We start from the raw sequence: 23,341 nt of genomic DNA, 5'->3' as shown, positions 1-23,341 counted from the left end.
ACCACGGTTGACTTTGAAAACTATCACCAGGTGTGGAAATGGTAACTCCAGGGAAATGCCAAGCTTTGACCATTTTTAGACAGAGACAACCCTTCCTACCACCTAACTGCTGAGGTCATCAGAGAAACCGCTTATAGCCCCTTGTGCCCCCAAGGCAACAGAAAGGCACAAGTCCATTTAAGTAGAGAGTCACTCTTTCAGTGATCATTCTGGTTCCGGTTTCTCGTCCTTGCCAAAACGCAATTCACCTAACGGGGCAAATGACAAGGTGGTTAGCATCATTAGCCTCATTAGGAGCAAGCACCCTTCCAGCTCACCTAGAGGTGCCACCAGGCGTGGTGACTAACCTCGCCAAGCGGTCTTGTGATGTTTGGAAACCCACCTCCTTGACCTAGGCGGGGCACCACCCTTTGAGTCAGCGCGGGTGCCCCCGACCCGCACACGTCGCAGTCGGGAAGCAGTTTCCGAAACCCGAGGAGGTGCGGAGGTGGCTTATCCCTTCCCGAGCCCCACCCCTGAAAGTTGCTGGGAGCGGCACCCAGAGAACTTTCCCAGATCGATCCCCGCCCGCGTTCGGGGAGGTCTGCCCGGCTCTGCGCTCAGCCTGCGGCCCGGAGCCACCTCGCGCTGCCTGCCAAGCCCCTCCTTCGCTGCATCTTCTAGGGCCGCAGAGGGGAGGGTCGGCTAGAATCGCCTCCCGAAGAAGTCGCACCGGTTTTTCGTGCTCGGCTGGACGCCGGCAAGAGACACGACCGCGGGAGCCCGCGGGAGCTTCGGGCCCGGGGTGAGTCACGGCTGGGAGCAGGGGAGGGCAGGCGAGAGTGCGAGAATGAATGATGTCAGGAGCGCGCAGGGCACGGGCTGGGGAGGGAGGGAGGGAGGGAAGGAGGGAGGGCGCGGGATGGAGAGGGAGGGAGGGAGGGCGCGAGCTGGGGAGGGCGGGCCCGCGGTAAACAGAGCTGCGCGCTGCCCCGGGCTCCGCCGGCCGGAGACCCCGCCCTCGGCGCCGCTGGAGCCGCCCGGAGCTCGGTTCGCTGCAGCGCGGGGACTGCGGCCTGGGGCGGAGCGGCTTCTAAAGCCAGCGAGACCCGCGCAAAGTTTGCAGCTCTCGGGCCCGGTCCCCCGGGTCCTCCGCGCCCAGCGAGCGCCCCCGGCGTGCGAGCACCGGCTGCGAGCGGTGAGCGCCGGGCCGGGAGGAGGATGGGCTGCGGGCTGCGCGTCCTGCGGAGCGCGTGGGGGACGTGGCTCCAGCGGGGACGTGGCTCTGATCGCCACCGCCTCCCCCAGGCCGCCCCGCCCCGGGCATCCTTCCTCAGTGTTCATCTGCTGGGGGTCAGCTGGTGGTTGTCTCTCCTCCCAGCCCTGATGCTCATTCATTTGTAACCCATTTTTGGGTACTTGGTGGTGGCGTTGAAATGGCACAGGTTAAACCGTTGATTGTGCAGTGCCACTCTGGAGGTCAGGGTTGAAGTTCAGGTGGCGAAGGAGAGACTGTCACTTGCTGAAGATCTGTGCACAAGACCAGCCCCGGGCTGCCCAAGGGGACCTCGCTGCCTTTGGCGTTCAGACCCGCGCCCCTCGACCAAGGGAGACTGGGTTTGTCAGCACAGAGAGGTGGGAGTGGACCTACCCCGTCACAATCTGTGGGTCCGGTGATCGTTCCGTCTCAAAAGCAAATACTTCAAATGTTATTTCCTGTAAGCTTTTATTAATACGCCGTTCCTCTATTTCAAGACCTGCTTATTCTAAAGTGACCTTAAAATAATTTTGACATGTTTTTGAAATTCTGGAGAGGTTCAACTCTACTTGTCAGTGGGTTCACGTGGACTTTGAATCGTACTTTAACTGTTCCATTCTGTGGTTTCACTCCTAGCTTCATCTACTAACCCTGAACCCTCGGTTACATTTACCATCCGGAACCTGTAAAATGAGATTAGGACTACTTCAAACAGTAACGAGTATTAAATAAGGATTAATGAGGTTAGTGATTGAGGATGGAGGCACAAAAGTCTGATCATAAACGTCCTCTCCAAAGCAGACACCACTAGCTCTAACTGTTGACTTGTAAATAATAGCAAGTTCCAGGTGGCTTAGGTAAAGGCCAGTTTCCCTCTGAGGAACCTGTCGGGCCGAGTTAGCACGTGAAAAGCTGTGTCTCCTCCCTTGGAGTAGGAAGGGAGGTTTTCAGGAAGTCAAATGTTTCAGGGTGGATACCTAAGAAGGTTTTGTCCCCACCCTCTGTTGTGAGAGCTAGTAAGTTGTTTAAGAGACGTCAAAGCCGCCGGGCAGACAGAGAATGAGACTGGACTTTGCAGGAAGAAGGTATTTGTAAAGAACTCTCTAGCATTTCTTTCTTTCTTAATAAGAAGCAAGCAAAATTCGTTTTTTGTTTGTTTTGTTTATAGCCCATTTCCTTGGTCCTCTGATGGTCTTATTTCATACTGCTCTCCCAGCTGAAGAGTTTTTGGTTTGTTTGTTTGTTTTTTTAAAGCAAGTTAATATTTAATTTGCTGTTGTTAGTTTCATTTTTAAATCAAGCTGGTTGACCTCTGAACCCGCAGAGAAACTCGGGAACACCTGTAAGGAGGCTGTTTCATCCTGTTCGGAGTTTCCTTTTCCCAGAGCTTCGTAAAAACCCTAGGAGGTATTTGGAAGGATCTGAAACATTTGCTCTGAAATCTAGAACACTGAGGCTGGGGAGGGGGCTGTGGCCATGGGGAAGCAGAAGACCAAGGTGATTGCCAGGCCCTGGGCCCGCTCCGCTACTCTGAGTTACACTCTCACATTCTGGGGAACTTTAAACAAACTATACAGAAATTGTCTTACATTTGTTAAAATAGACAGTAACATACAGATTGTGACCTTTTTCTGAAGTGATACTTTGAGGCGGTATTTGGAGGGAAAAGGAGGGAGGGGAGGAGAAAAAGGGAGGGAGGAGGGGAGAGAGAGTGTGTGTGTGTGTGTGTAAAGAGTCAGTCTCACTGTGTAGGGCTACCTGGCCTTGAACTTGAGATCCTCCTGCCTCAGTCTCCTCAGTGCTGGGATTTCAGGTATGCACTACCATGCCCTCTGCTTCCTCCTCCTCCTCCCCCCCCCCCAAACAATTCCTAAGAATTCTGGACTAAAGAAAGAGAAGCTTTCTTTCATTTTCTGGTGGAATCAAATCCTGAACTACTGGTATCGGTAGTCATTCAACTCTTTTTTTTCGAGACAGGGTTTCTCTGCATAGTTTTGCGCCTTTCCTGGATCTCACTCTGTAGACCAGGATGGCCTCGAACTCACAGAGATCCGACTGCCTCTGCTTCCCGAGTGCTGAGATTAAAGGCGTGCACCACCACCGCCCAGCTTCAACTCATATTTTTTAAGTCATTCTACTTAATATATGCTAGCACTGGTATATAACAATGCTGAGATAATGGAGATTCTGTTACTGCCTTGTGACTTAGTCCAGTAGACTACAACCCAAGTATTATGGGGTCAAAAAGCAGGAGGGTTGGGAGCTGGGAGGAAGCAAGAAATGACTGAGCAATGCTGGGCTGCCTTCCTAATGGCCCTGTGATGGTTCTTGAGTTGGGCTGCTACATTCTCGTTTGGCTGAGCAACTATGCAGATACCTTGCTTTACCTAATAAAAGTAGTATTGACAAATTAATTTAAAGAATGTAAAACAGACTCATTGAAATATGAAGGGTAAGTTAGCTCAACCAAGACTTTTTTTTTTTTTTTTTTGGTTTTTCGAGACAGGGTTTCTCTGTGTAGCTTTGCGCCTTTCCTGGGACTCACTTGGTAGCCCAGGCTGGCCTCGAACTCAGAGATCCACCTGCCTCTGCCTCCCGAGTGCTGGGATTAAAGGCGTGCGCCACCACCGCCCGGCTGTTTTTTTGTTTTTTTTTGTTTTTTGAGACAGGGTTTCTCTGTGTAGCTTTGGAGCCTGTCCTGGAACTCGCAGAGATCCGTCTGCCTCTGCCTCCTGAGTGCTGGGATTAAAGGCATGAGCAACCACCCTATTGATTTATTTCCTTTTAACAAAGTCCTAAGGTAGAGCTTTAAAAGGATTACCATTGTAATCAATATCCCCACATCCTGGTTTCCCTCACATTAGAAGTAATGTTAAGAAATATTTAGAAAAATGGGCAGAATAAACCTATCACCCTGAAAATCACTTAACATTGTACCTTCCTTTTTTTTTTTTTACGGTGTGCACGCGTAACAGCAAGTGCTAATGTGTATTGAGATGAGCTGATTTCTACACCCCACTACAGTCTTGTGAGGTGGCGCTCTTTTGTGTCTTTCATGAATGTCTGGGCACCGCATGTATGCAGTGCCCGTGGAGACCAGAAGAGGAAGAAGGATCCCCTAGAACTTAGTTACAGATGGTTGTGAGCCTTCATGTGGGTGCTGGGAAGCAAACCCGGGTTCTCTGGAAGAGCAGCCAGTGTTCTTAACCCCTGAGCCGCCTCTCCAGCCCCAAGGTAGACATTCTTTAACTTTGTATTAGGGAGAAAAGGATCTGTAGCAGTTACTTAACTTCCCAAGGTTGCACAACTGGAAAGCTATTCTCTACAAAACTAGGTTTATTTTCTACAGATTCTAACTTTCCCCCAAACTCAGTTATAAGCATCTCTTATATCACTAAAAGATCCTGACATAACAGACGTCTTTTTTAGTTTTCTGAACCAATCCCTTACTGTGGGACACCAAGTATGTTTCCAGTTTTCACTGTTTCTAAAGATTTCTTTAATTTTAATTATGTGTATGTATGTGGGTCTGTGTGGGGGTATATGCACACAGAGGTATATCCTCAGAGGCCAAAGGCATCAAATCCCCCTGGAGCTAGAGTTGGTTGTGAGCCTCCCAGTGTGGGTGCTAGCAATCACACTTTGTATACCCACTCTTAACTGCTGAACCCACATTTTCACTATGTTTTTTAGCAGCTTACATTAAACATTGATATATAACATGGTTATTTTTCGGTTGCTTTGCTTTTTAAAAAGTGAAATCTATATAACTTAGCTGTTTTCTCAAAAGGCCATTTTTAGAGTTAGAAAAATGTTCTGTTGTTTGTTTATTTTTGAATCCTTACTGAAGATCAAACCCAAGGGCTTGCAACATGCCAAGCACGTGCTTTTATTATCAGTCTGCATCCCTAGTCCCTCTCCTTTCTTTTAAATCTCACTTGCATGTTCCTCAAAGCTTTGGGCTTGGGGATCAGCCCTGGCTGAACTGCCCAGCGGGGTACTGGTTCTTTACTCTGGGGATTATCTGATGAAAAGAGAACATTCCAGCTTTCTGAAAGTACTGTTTGTGTGTTTGTTATTAGTCATGAAGCTAACCTTATTTTTTAAGGAAACATAGCAGAGAAGAACCGTGTTAATATTGCCAGGCAGCTCTGAAAAAGAAATTTTATTTCTGCAGTTACACCTTCAGCACCAGTGAGATAACAGTAAATATTTTCAGATAGTATATTTATATTATTACAATTAGTATATTAGCTTTAGGATAAATTGCATCAATTTTTTTTTATCTATCTGTCTGTCTGTCTATCCATCCATCCATCTATTTATATTTTTGAGACAGGGTTTCACTATGTAGCTCTGGGTGTTCTAGAATTCACTATGTAGCCCAGGTGGCCCTTCAACTCAGAGATCCACCTACCTCTGCTTCCTGAGTGCTGAGATTAAGTAGGTCACTTTTTCAAAAAGTTTGTGTGTCATCCGTATGACATCGTCAGGTTGACTTAATGAAAATGCAAGACATGTCCATTGTTTTCACTGTGAGTACAGTGCATTTCTTCGTATAAAGGTTCTCGAGTTTTGCAAGTGTGCCAAGCCTTATTTGCTACTGAGTCAAGTTTTCAACGATGCCTTGGGCTTCTGTTTTCATTTCTAAGCCTATGTTAGCCGGGCGTGGTGGGCGTGGTGGCACACACTCTTAGTCCCAGCTGTGAGTTCAAGGCAAGCCCTGCCTTCATAGTGAGTTCCAGGTTAACTTTGGCTACGTAGTGAAACCCTGTCTCAAAAAAATTATTAGTTGATTTATCCGTATGGCTTTGTAAAGCATATTAAGATGTAAGGAGTGTGAAATTCAGCCTCTTTTGGACACCTAATTCAGTTCAGTTCAGTAAATACTTTCTACTGTGGCCTGTGAGTCAAAGGGAACTTTAAAGGGACAATAAATAGAATTCAAGTGTAAATGGGATACTGAATGTGGGGGTTTCCTTTGCCCAACCTTTACTATTTGCTTATAACAACTTGAAATGTAGCCTTCTAATTTGTTTATATAAGTTGTATTTATATAAACAAGAAGCAAGTACTTTTAACCACTGAGCCATATCTTTGAATCCTGTCTTTGTACACATTCTTTATTTTATTGTGTTTTTTGTTTGTTTTATTTTGAGACAGGGTTTCTCTGTGTAGTGCTACCTGCCCTGGAACTCACTCTGTAAACCAGACTGGCCTTGAACTCAGAGATGTTCCTGCCTCTGCCTCCTGAGTACTAGGATTAAAGGTGTGTGCCTCCATCACCTGACCAAGATAAGTAGACATGTCAAGAATGACAAGAATTAAAATTCTTACGAAACCTTTTCTATAGACTGAAGGGAGAGATAGCCTTGAGGTGGGGAACAGGAGAAAGGAGAGATGGTGTTGTGCCAAAGGCAGGTTCTGCATCCTTCCTTAGGGTAGTACCCCGCCCCAGCCTGCTGGAGTCTCCTCTTCCTATTGGGCCTGTATCCTTCTGTGGGCCTGGTCTAGCAGAGGGACGATGGGATCACAGAGTTCTCCGGCTCCATCTACTACAGAGTCATGCTGGGACTCCAGCTGTTGACAAGGTGTGCCTTCACGCTACCTTGACATCGGAAGGACTTTAGTCATTGGAAAGGACTACGTTTGTTGTTCGTCTGACCTAAGGCTGACAGATGTGAGAGGAAGAGCTTCATTTAGGGGTAGGGAAGAGAGTTGAAAGTAGAAAAACTGGTCTTAAGTCGTGGACCATTAATCAGCTGTGTTGCCACAGCGGCCAGTCCCCAGAAAGAAGTGGGGACCTACCAAGAAGATGCACATTAGTTAAGTGTGGAGTCTTGGAAAAAGAGAGGCCAAAGAATTGTGTTGGCTGCAAGCCTTGCCACCTGGAAGACAGAGAAGGTTAAATAATAGTAGACGCTGAAGTACCACTGAGATCCCCTGAAGTGGTATTGTATCTTCAGATAATCCTACAAAATCGAAGTTGCCGTCCCTACTCTGGAAGTGGAGGAGCCGGGCGGTTTAGCAAGACTCAGGAACCAAAAGCTGCAGCGACAGAGGGGAGGGGAATGGAAGGAGCAGGGATTTGACGGCAGCCCCACCCCACCCCCATGGGCTTCTGGGTCTGCTCCCAGCTTCCTGTCATCTCTTCAGTGGCTTCAGAGATGTGCTGGGTTTAGGGAACCATATTCTGACAAAGGACTGTTATCCACAACCTCCTATAATGGTTCTCCGATCTCAGTGCCTAGGGCCATGAAGCTGTGCCCAAAGTGAGCCCAGCGAGGCTTTGGCTGGCAGCCAGGAGTGTGTTTCTGTGTAACCCTGCTTGCTGCTGGTAACTTTAAAGAGCTCCCTCCACTTCCTGGCTGTGAAATGGGAATGAAATAATATTTATGTCAGAGGGTAATTATGTGAATTATGGGACCCAATGTGTAGAAGCCATTTGAGGAATGCTTGCTTGCTGTTCTTTTTTCTTTCTTTCTTTCTTTTTTATATAGAAGCTACATTTCTAATTTAAACAGAGGCTTCAATCGTGTTGCCTCAAAAATTGAATATCTCTCACCAAGGTAGCGCGATTCTTCTGTGACGTAGCTTGTACCAGTTGGTGGAGTCTGAATCCAGCTCCCCACTGTGCCATCCCCTTTGGTGTTAGAGTATGATGACTGATGGGGTGGTGCACCTCGGTTGAATGGAAGTGCTTCTGTGGATGCTGGGCCAGCTCGTGAAGCAGCGAAGGCACACTATGCTTGCCCTCCCCTGCCCGTATGCAGATGGGGGAATCGCATCTATCACAGCTGGTGCTGGCCCCTCTCAGAGCATTGCCTTCTGGGAAATACTGTACCATGGGCACCACTGTCCCTGAAACTGCAAGGCCATTAAGAATCACAAACCCTACTGTCCTCGAGACGCTGTGCGTCTTTCTTTAGGAGGCCGGAGACGGCTGTTCAACAGCTGCTCTACTGTCTGCTGTGAGTTTCATTTGCTCAGCAGGTTCTTTAACCATCCTGGTGGACTGCCCCAGTTCTAGCAAGCTTAATTGCAACCCAGGGTGTTGTTTTGGTTAAATTAGTATAAGGGCCACCTCTGGGAAAATGCCGTGCATTTCTCAGAGAATGGAGATTGGAGAGTTATAAGCAACAATCAGGAACATTTAAAATTGAACAAAAATTTAAAGTTCTTACTAGGTCCCAGGGTTTGTTCTCAGTCCTTAGAACTGTTGTTCATTGACTCCTCAAACAAGTCAGTATGATTATTTTTTTCATCGTTTGATTTCACACGTGTGTGCATGGCCTGTGCGTGCGTGTGTGAGTGTGTGAGTGTGTGTGTGTGTGTGTGTGTGTGTGTGTGTGTGTGTGTGTGTGTATGTGTGGAGCTCAGAGGACAATTTTGTAGAGTCAGTTATTTCCTCTCACCTTTATGTGGGTTCCAGAAATCAAACTGATCATCATGGCTGAGCTATCCTGAGGCATCCTGGGTCATCTAGATATACAGTTTTATCACAGGATCCTTGTGAGCTCACAGGAGAAGCAGATTAGAACAAGGTAGTTGGCACCATTAGAACAATTCCAGTGGCCACAGCTGGCCTTAAAAGTGGAAGGAGACCAGGAGTCAAGAACACAGTCTATAGAAGTTTTATTCAGCAAAGAAATGGGCGCCCCTCCCACCCCATGCCTCCAGGAGGCAGATAGCCCCGCTTGCACCTTGGCTGTAGCTCATTGAGACATCTCATCTCCAGGATGCCCAGGAAAGAGATGTAATGACTTAAGCCATTAAATGCATTGTTAACTTGTGTGGGCAACAATGGGAAGCTATTGCAGAGCTACTCCAAAAGATTGCTTTTTATTTTCCTTTAAGATGTATTTGTTTTATTTTATGTGTATCTGTGTTTGGCTTGCATGTATGCCTGCATCATATGTGTGCATGGCAGAAGACGGTGTCAGATCCCCTGGAACTGGAGTTAGGAGTGGGTGCTGGGAATTGAACCCAGGTCCTCAGCAAGACGTGCTCTTAACTGCTGAGCCATCTCTCCAGCCCCTAGACTGCTGTTTGACTCCATTCAGCCTCCGGAAGGAGCCACAGCAGTTTATGGGGGCTGAAGTAGGCCCAGTGGAAGAGTACTCCCTTAGAACCCATGGCGTTCAATCTCCTGTACTACAAAAATACATAAGTAAGTAAGTGATATTATCTTGGGAATTGTCCTTCAATCTCCAGTACTACAAAAATACATAAGTAGAATAAGTAAGTAATATTATCTTGGGAATTGCCCTTCAATCTCCAGTACTACAAAAATACATAAATAAAATAGGTAAGTGATATTATCTTGGGAATTGTCCTGACTTAAGAAATAAAATTACAGCTGGGAGGTAGTGGCACACACCTTTAATCCCAGCACTTGGGAGGCAGAGGCAGGCAGATCTCTGTGAGTTCAAGGCTAGCCTGGTCTACGGCTCGAGTTCCAGGACAGGCTCCAAAACTGCACAGAGAAACCCTGTCCCGAGGGGGAAAAAAAAAACGGAAGAGGAGGAGGAGGAAGAAGAAGAAGGAAAATTGCTGGACATAGTATATGCCAGCACTGGGGTGGCAGGGTCAAGTGGAAGTCTATGACTTTGAGGCTAGCCTAGACCACATAGTGAGTTCCAGGCCAACTTGAGCTACAGAGTAAGACCCTGTCTCAAAAACAAACGAAAAAGACAGGGATAGCATAGGACTCTGGTAATTTCTAAGACAGAGCTTAGAAAACTAAAAGCAGTTTTGCTAGGAGGAAAGAAACTGGATAATACAGAAATACAAAAAAGTTGTGGACTTGAGAACCACAGAGATAGATCTTTCTATATTTTTGGTTCTTTTCTATGTATGCACATGCTGGGGGTGGGGGTAGCAAGCAGAGGTCCCTGTTGGTGCCTCCAATCACCGTTCACTGTGTTTTCTGAGCCAGCGGCGGCGTCTCTCGCTGATCCTGAAGCTCACCAGTTTGGCTAGGTTCTCCACCTGCAAGCCCGGAGATCTTGTCTTTTCTGCTTCCCTGGCCCTGGGATCACAAGTGCACGCTCCGGGGCCAGGCTTTCTTGTGCAAATGCTGAGGGGTTGTAACTGAGCCATTTCTGCAACCTGCTACATTTCCAGGTCTATCAAATACATTCCCTTTAAATTTAGAGTCACTGTTAGTTTAGGGTATGTGTGTGTGTGTGTCCATGTGCATAAAAGATGAGGTGATTTGGGGGAAATCTTCATATAGAGGGATGTTCTGGTCTGTCCTCTAAAACACTTTTGTTGAATTTTCTCAGCCTTTATTGTTTAGTTTAGAGACAGCTTGCCCTGCTTAGGGGTTTAGAGCCCTGTAGGAAGTCTTGGTTAATAGGTTGCTTCTTCCTGGGACTAGCTCTAGGGTTAGGTTTCCTTTGCTATAATGAAATGCACAGTCCAATCCATTTAGAAAGAACAAAGGTTTGCTTTGCCTTCCCATTTCAGAGGTCTCACTTTGTGAGGGCCCGTTGCTTTGGGCTGGTGGTGTTGAGGAACTCTGGTAGAGGATGTAGAAACCAGCAACTCACTTCAAGGTGAGGAATCGAAGGAGGTTGGAGGTGGGGCTGCTGTCCTTACCTCCCGCTCCAGTTCCTGCTGACAGTAACTCCAAAAGCTCCTCACTGGACCTCACCTTATGAAACTTCCACAGCTTCCCTGGAGCACCTCTGTGGAAACCAAGCCTTAACACGGGGACCTTTGGGAAGCATTCAATATCCACCATAGCAGGATGAGGCTATCTTTAGACATAGAAGAAACTAGCTTTTATAGTTTCTTGACTTGATCTAGGCATTGGGTGGGTGGCTGTTCTGTCTCCTGTCATTGATAAATGAGAAGATTGATACTATCACTTTTTTTTTTTTTTTTTTTTTTTGAGACAAAGTCTCACTTACGCAGCCCTGGCACTCAGCCTGGAACTCACGATGTAGACTAGGGTAGTTTCAAACTCAGGACCATTCACCTGTCTCCTGAATATTGAAATTCAAGGCATGCACCACCGTGCCCACCTGGGCATCTCTTATTAAGTTGAATTGTATTATTTCTTCTGGGTGAACGGCTGCAATCAGTTGTGTCCAGGCTTGCAAAAACCAGACCCTAGACCAGGGTAGTGACTGCCCCCTGGGTGTGGCACAAGAACCCAGGGCTGACCAATGGAAATAAACCGTGAGCCAGCCACCATAGCCGCGCATGCAACTCAACTGCCCCAGCAGCCCCAGTACGAAAAGTAAGAGGAAGCTGGTGAAATGAGTTTGAACAGCCTTTTATATCTAACCCAGTATGTCAAAATATAACATTATCCATTATAGTCAGCCTAAAAGTTTTTGCAGTTTTTACATTTTCCCCAACTCTTTGAAGTGTGGTATATACTCTACACTCATACCGAGTTGCCTGAAGTTCAAGTATGCAATATTAACTTGGGTCTAACAGCTACTGTACTGTGCAAGGCAGCTGAATTCAGCTCACCTTAGAGAGGGAGTCTGCATCTACAAATAACCTAAGTACTTGTTGTCTTGTCTCTTTTATGTTGGCTGACAAACTACCCGGGACCTAAGCACTTCAAGAGGGTTTTTTTAATAGCTCACAGCTTCCGAGGTCCAAGAGGATAGGAACATTTCTGTCCCTCTCCCGTCTTTGTGTCAGGACCTCACTATGTGGCCCAGGGTGGCCTTGATCATGAAGTGCTTTTGTGTTAGTCTCCCAAGCACCAGGCTTTACAGATACTTGCCACCTCATCTGATAGAATGAATTATATCAGCTACTCAGTGAGTCTCACAGAAGGCTGGTTTTGGTCTCTTGTTAATGTGACTGACTAGCCAAATGTACACTGAAACGAACCCACAGGATGGAACCATATAAAATTCCTCAGCTCACCTGGCTGTTAACTGTCTCTCTGTCCTTCCTGGTTTATAGTTGTAATTGTGTCTCGTAGCCTATCTGACAGTTTGGGAAGCATAGCCACATTAGAATATGGACCAGAGAAATCATTACTTGATATCGAATATTGGTCTACCCAGAAGTGGTAAGATCAGGAGGTAAGACATGGCATAGTGGAGCTGGAGAGAGAGGGTGGAGGTGGGAATAACTAAGGATTCACTCGCTGCTCTCACTTGGTTCTCAGGAGAAATTGCCTGGGATTTCAGAAGTGCTTGGAGTGTAGTGACTAATTATCGCCCATTTCAGTTCCTTCTAAAGTTGATGCCTCATACACCATCTTTTGAGTACCTGCTATGTGCTGGATCTCCCCCTACACACACACGCGCACACACACACACACACACACACACACACACACACACACGCACACGCACACGCACACACGCTCACTATGTTGTGACTTTCCGTGTGCTAGACAAGTGCTGTAACCACTGAGCTAGATCCCCAGCCTTTTTAATTCCTTAGGCTCTCACTTGGTGGCCCAGGCTGGTGTCAAACTCAAGATTGTCATGTCTCAGTGCCGGGATTGCAGGTGTGCCCCTCATGCCCAGCTTTAAGCATTTTTCTCCATTCCAGGATGCAGCAGGGAGAGTGAGTCAAGATTTCTCCTCGAATGCAGAGTCTGTGTGTGTGTGTTGAGAAGCCAGGTTCTCAGAGGGATTGACAGGGCGATAAGCAAGTCAAGCTGATAAGAAAAGCCACGTAGATTTGGACTGGTTCTCCGAAGGAATTAGAGAGCGGTGGAGAGGCCTGTGCCTGCAACTGGGACTGCGGGTTTGTCAGAAGAGGTCAGGATCTCAAGGCTCAGCAGAGGGCACCCTGCCCACCAGCCTGTGGAGTAGGGCAGGAGATGCAAGGGATAGGAGACCAGCTGTAGTGTGTAAGGAGTGGGAGTTGGGAGGAGAGAGAGAGACAGACAGACAGACAGACAGACATGGGGAGATGGAGAGAGAGAGAGAGACAGAGAGACAGAGATAGATACACGGGGAGATGGAGAGAGAGACAGAGAGATACACGGGGAGATGGAGAGAGACAGAGAGACAGAGAGATACACGGGGAGATGGAGAGAGAGACAGAGAGATACACGGGGAGATGGAGAGAGAGAGAGATGGCTGGCTGGCCAGCGGAGTCTGCTAGTGGATAGGTCTTGCATTTTTGCTAAGAAGTAGGATAATTATTATTATTATTCCAAATGCCACAAGAAATCAACAGGAAGTACATAAGGGAAAAGGAATGATTGACTTATATTTGTGGCATAGCTTCCTAGCTGCTGGTAGAAGAGTGGCGTGAACTCCAATATGAAGCAACTGGAGCGTTCTATGGGAAAATGATGTGGCTTGGAGTAGGGGATGGTATTGGAGATGGAAAATGACAGGTGAGTTTGTGAGGTGTGGGTGTATAGGTGGGGTGTATAAACATGAGCTAGTAGGAGATTCTTCAGTGGGTGGGAGTGGTGTAATGACTGGCATTTCTATTCGGTAATTAGCTAGTTTTAGTTGGCCATTAGTAGAGATTGATGTCAGTTGTGATTGAGGCATACTTAGGGCTGGAGTTGTCAGCATGATGGTTGTAAGAATGACTTGGGGAGATTTCTGTGAACAGGGAACTCCTGACGCATAGCAAAGTGAGTAGGTCAAGGTGGACAACAGAGTCACCAGGCAGGCAAGGGGCAGACCAGGAAGGCCACCTCGCAGATGCAGTTGACTGTTGAAGAGAGGGTGGGGTAATCAGCTGTGTTGCAAGTTGTAGGTGAGTTGAGTAAGATGGGAACACCACCACCATTGGGTTTAGCAATGCGTGTGGTGGGTAGGGGTTATTGTAGAGCAGTTTGGGAGGCAGGATTTAAAACACAAATGCATTCACCTCCAGTATGTACAGTGGAAAACTTCTCTTTTTCTCTTTACTGCCTGGGCTATGGGTGCTCTTGTCCCAAAGCTTCTGGACCTTTCTGTCACTCTACTACCATATAGCGAATGCAGGACCAGGCTGTACCCTCTCCCATCACTCTGGTGTTCTCCGTCTGGCCACGTGCCCCAGTCGCCTCTGTCTTGCCTGGACTGAGGCTGTCTTTTGTCCAGGATGACAGCTCTCCTCATCTCTTTCCAGTGTGTTTCATTCGCATCCTGAGCTTGTGTGGGCATTTTCACTGAAACCTTATCAACCCCCCCCCCCCCTTTCCTCTGTGTTCTCTGAGTGAGGTTATCTCTTAAGTCATTTGACACAATTCTTTTATTTGGCATTTTCTTTTCTTTTTTTTTTTTTTAAAGATTTATTTATTATGTATACGGAAGAGGGTGCCAGATCTCACTACAGATGGTTGTGAACCACCATGTGGGTGCTGGGAATTGAACTCAGGACCTCTGGAAGAGCAGTCGGTGCTCTTAACCTCTGAGCCATCTCTCCAGCCCTTATTTGGCATTTTCATCAGAGTCTTGCTACGTAGCCCAGGCTGGCCTCCACCTCCAAAATGCTGAGGTTACATATGTGAGCCACCATAACCAGAATTACCATTTTTGTTTGTTTTTTTGAAACGGGGGTCCCCCTGTCGCCCAAGCTAGCTTTGAACCCTTGGTCCTCCTGTCTCTGCCTCCTGAGTGCTGGGATTATAACCATTCGCCACTGTATACGGCTAGCCTCACCTTTTTTCAAAGGTTTATGTGTCCCAATATACTCTTAAGTATCTTGAGTCTGAGAAGGTCTGTGATTTGCTGCCTGGGGAGGAGGTGACCACAGCATGTCACAAGCTTCTATTTGGAAAGCCCCCTGTTTTTATTTTCTCTTTTGGGTGTTACTTTTCTCACCACTGATGTGTGGTATATTTGTTTTGTTTTTTGTTTTTTTCCTTTCTGCCCAATCACCTTGTTTTTCTCTTCATTATCCTCCTTTGCAGCACCCCAATTATACTAGTTGCTATGGAGACAGTAAATGTACTCTAAGTGGATATTCCTTTAGGTAGAGAGATGGGGCAGGGAGGGGGGAACCTTGTTTTTCTGCAAATGTTTCCTAGTAACAGAAACAATTAACTTTACTTCAGACTAAGATATAGAAACAGCTGTGTGAGATTTACTTACTTTTTATAAAAGATTGGCTTTTTTGTTGTTGTTTTGTTTTGTTTTTTGAGACAGAGTTTCTCTGTGTTAGCCTTGGCTGTCCTGGAACTCACTGTAGACCAGGCTAGCCTCAAACTCACAGAGACCCGTCTGCCTTTGCTTACAGAGTGCTGAGATTAAAGGCGTGCGCCAGGATGCCAGACTTGAATTTTATTTTTCAAATGATACACTTGAGAACCACCATGGACTACTGTCCTCTCCCATACCCCACCCATCTCCATTTGCATGCTTTAATTTTTATTAAAGCCTGTTCTTAGTAACCTCCAATTTTCCTCCATAAACGAAAGGACCTTGCTTTCACTAAAGTGTTGCTTGTGGATGGATGGTCTAAGGGTTGAGCACATACTCGTGGTTATAGCCGTGTTTGTGTCCTAAGACACGTTTAATCGTTTCAACGTGGAGTTTAAAAGGAAGAAATTCCCTTTAAAAGTCATTTGTCCCCCCAAAATTTTTAATTTAAGAGTATCCGCAAAGAGAGCCCAGCCCAGTCCTTTATTACGTCCAGGATTTAGCACACAGAGCCGTGGGGTGTGCCTTCCCCATTCGTACAAGCTCTTCAGTGTTGCCCATCATCGCTCAGCCCTGGATTTGGAAGCAGAAGTGGAAAGTGTGGTGTCGGTTTCGAGTTGCCATAGACACACTTGTCAACAGGAGCTGTTAGCCCAGGATGTCATGGCAACAGGAGATTGGACGTGCAGCCCTGAGACCAGTCCTCAGGTTAGCCTCCCTCTGAGGTTGCCTTGTGCCTGAGAAGGCTCCATGGTCTCCCGTCCTGTGGGCTAGGATTGAAGAGTAAATTCACTGTGCCCCGAATGCTGCTTTCTAAAGGGCATTCAGGATAGCCGACTACATTCCGTGTGTAATTTGTTGCTGTGAATGTGGTTCCTAGAAGCCACAAGAAAGGTCTTTCAAGATGAATTGTTTGTATTTGAAATTATAGTGTAGGGCTTGCATGGAATTTTGAAAACTGCTGAGAAATAGCTTCGGGTACATAGCTGTAGCTGTCATTTCTGTAGATACGTTTCTGTCTGATAGTTGAGTACAAGATGTGGACTATTGTCAGGAGGTGGTGGCGCATGCCTTTAATCCCAGCACTCGGGAGGCAGAGCCAGGTGGATCTCCAGGGGTTCGAGGCCAGCTTGGGCTACAGAGTGGGTTCCAGGAAAGGCGCAAAGCTACACAGAGAAACCCTGTCTCGGAAAAAAACAAACAAACAAACAAACAAACAAACAAACCAAAAAAAAAACCCAAAACAAAACAAAAAAAAACCCATGATTCTTCAATACCAAAAAGAGCAAAAACAAAAAAACAAAATGCAGTCTGTCATTTGAAATAGCACATGTTTAAATGGAATCTAGCTGTCTCAGATGCAGATTAAGTACTCATACTTACTTTGGCTGATTTGTATACGATTGGTCTGCTTTGTTACCTGAGTTGTTGTTATGGTCGGAGTTTAAGCCCTTGTGCCCTGACTTACTGGGCTCTGCCAGGCATTCTCCCTCAGTATGCCGGTCAGACAGACAAGTAATGGTGAAGAGCCGAGGAAGGGGTATTCTGTGTTGCCACCTTGCGGAGAAGAACAAATTAAGAGGTCCAGTGGCTACCTCGCCTCCCCCGGACTCCTTGCTCTGGGCCTTGACTTGAAGCTGAGATTGAAATAGAAGACAGGGAGTGTCCATAACTAAGCTGTCCAGCTGCAGCCCAGCCCTGGTCACCCTTGTCCCAGAGTCGGTCTCTCCTGCAAGGTCCTCAGGCCACTGGTCAGAACTCTTTCCAGGAGGCAGGTTCCTGCTCTGGCTGGCACCAGCCTTCAGCCTTTTCTTCCTCTCAGCATGAGATTCCCGAGGAAATTCCAGTTTCTGGGAGACCATTGTGTCAATAGTCTGACAGCCGATGGGAGGGGCACAGTGTCTCTTGACCCTCCTTACCCCTGCCAGGGTCACCGCCGCCGTCTGATTTCTGATGGAGGCGGGTATCTGTAAGGATCAATGGCGGGTCGTCAGCCTTGGTGGCAAGCACCTTCACCCGATGAGCCATATCGCCAGCCTTACAAGAACGTTCTTACTAGAGGCTGGGGGAATGTAGCCCAGCAACAGAGTACTCGCCTCACGTGCACAAGGCGCTGGGTTCAGTACCCGGCGCGCCCCACACAAACACATACCCACACACACCCAAGCAACCCGACAAAAAACTAAAATGAGCAAACAGAAACAATGTTCTTTCCAGATAGCCTAAGGTGCTGTTTTGGAAGCAAAGCGAGTCTTCTGAGGGTTGGTTTCATCCAGTTATTGTTAGGGCCCCCTTATAGGTTCATTGCTAAACCCCCACCCCACCCCTACCCCCGTACCCCACCCCACCCCACCCCTGTCCACTTACGTTGTTTACTGACTGAAGCTGCTCACTTCAGCAGGACTGACACAGACCGACCCTGCCACTGGGACCCGAAGCATCCTGCATGGGTAGGTGTGTGTTGAATATGAAAACCTGCAGAAGGCAGCATTGACGATACAGATATAAAGTTGTCACGTCACAAGCTATAACTTGGCCTTGACCACGGTGGCGATTTTATTAATGTTGGGCTATATTTAGAAAGTGTGGATAGAAGCTTTGGATTAGAGTGCTTTGGATTATAAGGGAAACTTGCATCTGGTAGTACTTGAGTGAATTGCCATTGTTCTTCAAGGATGTAACTGGGGGCTGTTTTCCTTACTATTAAAGTATTGCTTTAATTCAGCTTAAGTCAGTATTTATACTGTTTTGGTTTTGTAAAAAATTACAGTCATAAGTATTTGCTGAGTTTATGGTCAATTCTGAATACATTAAGCGTGTTTATGGACTTTAATTTTAGGAGCAGTGTGGTTCCTTCTCTAGGTGCTGTGATAAACTGCCTTTCAGATAGAACTTAAGGAAGGAAGGGAGGAAGAAAGGAAGCAAAGAAGGAAGGAAGGAAGCAAGGCTGGTTTTATTCAGGCTCATGGTTTAATGGTAGCTGGTTATTGTAGCTACAGTCAGGAGGCATCTAGAGCTGAACTCTAATGCCAAGGAGTTCTCTGGGTTTGTCCAATATGACAAGTGTATGTAGCTTTGTAAGAATTTGTCCAAAATGTCACCTAATGAGGATATATGGTTTTGTATGTTCAGCATCATTGTGTGAGAGAGCCAGGAACTTCTCATCCTCCCCAGAGTTTGGTGATGTTGGTTTTAGATGTTGGCTGGTCTGTTTCGTTGTTTTAAATGGCAGCCCCCAATGACATACAGTTATTGAACATCGTTTACACTGCTTGGGTGCTATCTGGGTGTGTTCTCTGATGAAATATCTGTTCCGATGTTGTTTGGTGGTTGGTTTTGGTTCTTCAGACATAGCCTTGCTCCATAGCCCAGGCTGAGCTCAAACTTGCATGCATCCTTGAGTTTCAGCTTCCTGCGTGCTTAGATAACAGATTTGTACCACCACACCCAGTGATGTTCAGATCTTCTACACTTTTTTTTTTTTTTTTTTTTTGGTTTTTCAAGACAGGGTTTCTCTGTGTAGCTTTGCGCCTTTCCTGGAACTCACTTGGTAGTCCAGGCTGGCCTTGAACTCACAGAGATCCACCTGCCTCTGCCTCCCGAGTGCTGGGATTAAAGGTGTGCGCCACCACCGCCCGGCAAGATCTTCTGTACTTTTTAACTGGGCTCTTTGTTTTCTTAAGTTGTAAGAATTCTGTGAGTATTGCTAATTTTTTTTATTAGATTTATTTATTTTATATGTGAATGTTTTGGCTGCATGTATGTATATATCCCATGTGTGTGCTTGGTGCCAGTGGAGGTCAGAAGAAGGCATTGGGTGCCAGTGGAGGTCAGAAGAAGGCATTGGGTCCCCCAAAGCTAGAGTTACTGATGGTTGTAAACCACCATGTGGGTGCTGGGAATCGAATCTGGATCCTCTGCAATAGCAACACGTGCTCTTAATCATTGAGCTGTCTTTCCAGCATCTGTATTGGAGGTTTAAGTCCTCTGCTAGTTATGTCTTGAAAGGAAGAATTCCCCTCGCCTGTGAATTGTCCTAATTCTCTTAACTATCTTTCTGCAGACAGAAGTTAATTAAATCCAGCTTACCACCATTTTCTTTAATTGTTTATGCTTTTGAAGTTGTATCTAAAATCTACAATGTATCCCATCGCCAGATACACGGTCACATAAATCTTCTCCGTCAGCACCTATATGCTTCTGCAACGTGATGCCCAGCGGCTGAAGCGGTTGGTTGGAGACTCTGCAGAATAAGAAATAAGGCTTTCACGATAGACTCATTCTCAGAGGGAGTGCTTCATTTCTGCAGATTTCCTTGAGTTCCCCCGACAGATGTTTCTAGACTACCGGGCTGTGTTTTCATGGGCACAGTGTGCTGCCGTCACTCTCCGATGTGCCCAGATGTGCCCAGAACTTTGCGGTGATGAGGGTTCCATTGTCCTGCACCATCCATCACAGCAGCCATAGTGACCAGGGCACTTGAAACATGGCCAGTGGGACCAAGGACATGAAGTAAGTTTCCGTTAATTCAGCAGCCTCGTGCAGCTTATGGTGTCGCAGAAAGCAGCATGGCAGCAGAAAGTTAGGACAGGTTACAAAGGCTGGCTTTCTGAAGGTGACAGAGAACAGCGTCAGAGTCTAGGTCTTCTGATGGTAATAAAATATTCTCTGCCCATACTGTTTCCCTTAGGAACCCCCTTTGGTCCTACCCCAACCCTCAGCATTCACCATTAGAACATGGCTCACCAATTAGTATGTTATTCCACGTCACCAAAGTGTGATGACAGAAAATAAAGACCGGGAGGCCAGAGGTAGAGAGTTTGCATGTGTGAGCTTCTCGTCCCATCCTTAGCACCACAGAAAGAGAGATGGGGAGGGGGGTGTGAACAAATGGTCTACCTTTGCTGGAAAGAGCGCACATGCACACATTTCTTTGCTCATTTGGAACTATGATCGTTTACTGTCTGCAAACTTTAAACAAAGATGAATACAGATCTTCTTTACTTTGTCCTAAGTCGAGTGTTAGACACTTTAGAGAGGCGAGATGAAGCCGCCCGCGGGGCATTTTCCATGGGCAAAATCTCATGCCTGTCCTAATGGAGTCTTTATTATCAGATAAAGATTGTTGGAAATTAATATTCTTGAGGATTGTTGGAAAATGATATTCTTGGCATCACACAAAGAAACACCGAACTAAAGCAAAAGTAACCCAGCAAGGCAATTTCATTTTGTAAAAAGGGTACACCACAGCCCTGTTTGGGTTAGCGAGCACATGGGAGTTGGCAGAGGGGAATTCACTTAATTCTAATGTAGGTGGAGGCTGCATCTCTGATGCTGAGGGCCCATTCATAATTATGCAAAGGAGGTGAAGGAGGGGGGAAGGGTCAGGCTGCTCTGGGGCATCAAGTTCCTGGGAATAAAGCAGAGGGCCTTTATGCAAATGCAGGTTTAACCAGGTGGGTGGGGGGTGAAAGATACACACACACACACACACACACACACAGCAAGGTGGGGAAGATGTATGGAGTATTGATCTTTGGTGGATTCGCCATATTTGATTAGCTCTTTCTCATAAGATAGCATCCAAGATGACTGAAGTCCATTCACTGATCATGACAGTCGTTTAATGGGTCTGGCAGGAATGAAGTCAAGAGACCACGTATCTCAAACTGACAACCAGACTACTGAAACAATGGACCCAAAGAAATGGGATTTCTCCAGGAAGCTCAGTGCTGGGAGAAGGAAAAGGCCCAGCCAAAGGGGAACGCTATCCCCCTGAAAGACATTTCCCCCAGCCCTACCGACTTCTCAGACCGCATTATAGAACGAGCCTGCAGTTCAAACAATGAGAGGTCATGAGTAGGTGGGAGCACACCTTGACTGGGACATCTTAGATTTGCAAGTCCTCTGTTTAAACTGCAACCTCACTTCAGGAGTCTAAAGACAAAATTGGGGGGTGGGGGGAGATGGTTCACTGGTTCTCTTTGTCCCTCCTCCCAATGTGGCCTTATTGAGGAAATCTCCTTTTTCTGCTTTCTACTGTTTTGTAGATGATGATTTTTTTAAAAACTAATCTATTATCTGTGTGCACGTGTGTGTGCCTGCATGAGTTTATGTGCACCATGTGCGTGCAGGATCCCCCAGAGGGTGGTGCAGCTTTCCTGGCACTGGAGTTGCTGTCAGTTGTGAGCTGCCTGATGGAGATGCTGGGAACAGCCCAGGTACTCTACAAGAGCAGTAAGCTTTAACAGCTGAGCCGTCGCTCCAGCCCCTCTCTGCTTTCCTGATTATTTTAATTGGCTTCCTGAGGGCAGATTACAAGTTGTAACCCCCAGTTAAATCACAGTCTCAACCTTACCTCCTTTCACTGGCCCTTCTCAGATCTAAGGGGTAGGGCCTGGCTGTGTGTGAATGACTTGGGGGCTCAGGGCAAAAGCAGCGGTCTGATTTATGCCATCTTTGTGACAGCTAAGTTATGTCCAGTCACCATTGGGACAGCCCGTTGGAACTTGAGGGTACCTCATCTCCACCAGCGGGTCTTCTTCACATCCTGATGAGCCTGCCCACCCCTAAGCATTCATAGCGCCAGGCTGCTGAGTGCATTACGCTGTCTTCCTTTTTTATCTTACTCAAGATTCCGTTGCAAGAACTTCAGCTACCCCTAACTCAACTTCTGTTTTTCTTCTTCCCTTTTCCCCCAGTTATTCCTGGTATTCGAATTCTTATTTCCTGGTGGACAGCAAATAACTCTGAGGTCCGTCCGGGGAGCTCAATTTCTTGACTTGCATTTTGTTCTCTGACACACATCCTTCCTTCAGAACTTAGGATGTGGAAGAGTTTTCTGGGTGAAGTAAGTTTGTATAAATCTGCCATGACGCAGTTTGTTCTGGGATGCCTCTGAAGGAATGTTGGAGCCTTGCAGGGCATAGATGTCTGAGATGGATGTTGCTAAAGCTCTGTTAACGCTGTCATTTACAAGACAGGCTACAAGAACAAAGACCAAACTAAAGCAGTTTCTCCAGAAGCAGCAAACTGCTGTAAAGTACCGAGAAGGCCAGAGCAGGGAACACCTCAGAAACCCCGCAAGCCTAAACAACAGGACAGGGCTGGGACTCTGATGAGGGTGTGAGTAACTACAGGAAATGGATTGCTCACGAGTCACTGCTGCAGATACAGTTGGGGAGCGGGACTCCAGCTCGTATCTTCCTGAAGGACTGGATTCAGTCAAGAGGCAGTTTGACAGAAGTTTGTGTAGCGAAGGAGAGGTTAAGAAGAGAAGCAGAGCACTCCAAAGAGAGCGAGCTGTGGACTACCCAAGAGAGCAACCCAGTGGGTTCTTCCTGAGGGTCTGAAGGTTTTATGAATGTGCATGAGGTGAGTGTTAGAGCATCCAGGCCCTTTAGGCCCTAAGCACACAAGCTACTGGGAAGTCCTGCCAAGTCCTGCTGTCACGCACGGGTCAAGGCCACTTGAATTATAGCCACACGTTAGTCTTTCCTCTTATCTGCTCAGCTCAGCTATCGTACCCAGCTGCTAGCCCTTTTATTTACCTTCCTCTGTTTTAACATTTAATACCCTCCCCGTTTTAACATTTGTTTTTACTGTAGTTTGATTACCAGGGAGAGAGACAGACCTCCATAATGAGTGGGAATCTAGAGCCCTCTTTCCTGGCGAGGACAGTGTTAACCCTGCTGAGATACTTAGCAGCTGTGCACCACGCGTGATCATCCCGTGATCCTCCATTCCAGATTCACTGGCATCACTCCGTCCCCCACCAAAGGTCTCCTCTACCTGAGCAGAGGGGACCTTCACACAGCTCCACCCACAGACTGAATTTGTTTCTCTCTTCATAGTTAGTAATTCTTTCTTGATTCATTTTTACTCTGAGCTTCATTTCTCTTTTCTGTTTTGATTTTAAAAGGCAGGATTATGTAGCCCAGGCTAGCCTTAAGTTTACTGTGTAGCAGAGGTTGGCCTTTTAACTTTGAACTCCTGGTCCTTCCGCCTTTACCTTCCAAGTGCTAAG

At 46.7% G+C, this 23,341-nt stretch overlaps 1 protein-coding gene and 1 long non-coding RNA gene across 6 annotated transcripts in view; one reads left to right on the top strand and one right to left on the bottom strand.

Moving 5' to 3' along the window:
- Positions 1 to 494, bottom strand: part of LOC128106012 (uncharacterized) — a 54,340-nt gene extending 53,846 nt beyond the window's left edge. For 2 of the 3 annotated variants that reach the window (XR_008216564.1, XR_008216565.1), the window contains exon 1: positions 318 to 419. This is a non-coding gene — a long non-coding RNA (uncharacterized LOC128106012). Of the gene's footprint in view, positions 1 to 317 lie in introns of all 3 variants that reach the window. The other variant, XR_008216566.1, reaches the window with a different exon arrangement.
- Positions 438 to 23,341, top strand: part of Sgms2 (sphingomyelin synthase 2) — an 84,461-nt gene continuing 61,557 nt past the window's right edge. Inside the window, exon 1 of one of the 3 annotated variants that reach the window (XM_052731314.1) lies at positions 438 to 784. The gene's annotated coding sequence lies outside the window, so the exon portion shown is untranslated. Of the gene's footprint in view, positions 785 to 953; positions 1,178 to 2,248; positions 2,323 to 23,341 lie in introns of those variants that run through there. The other 2 variants (XM_052731315.1, XM_052731316.1) reach the window with 2 other exon arrangements.

The sequence above is a fragment of the Peromyscus californicus genome, unplaced genomic scaffold, assembly GCF_007827085.1.
Source record: "Peromyscus californicus insignis strain IS unplaced genomic scaffold, ASM782708v3 Scaffold_9__1_contigs__length_137607984, whole genome shotgun sequence".
Taxonomy (NCBI): Eukaryota; Metazoa; Chordata; class Mammalia; order Rodentia; family Cricetidae; genus Peromyscus; species Peromyscus californicus.
Note: the sequence above shows the minus strand (reverse complement) of the source record. Positions and strands in the feature narration are given on the sequence as shown.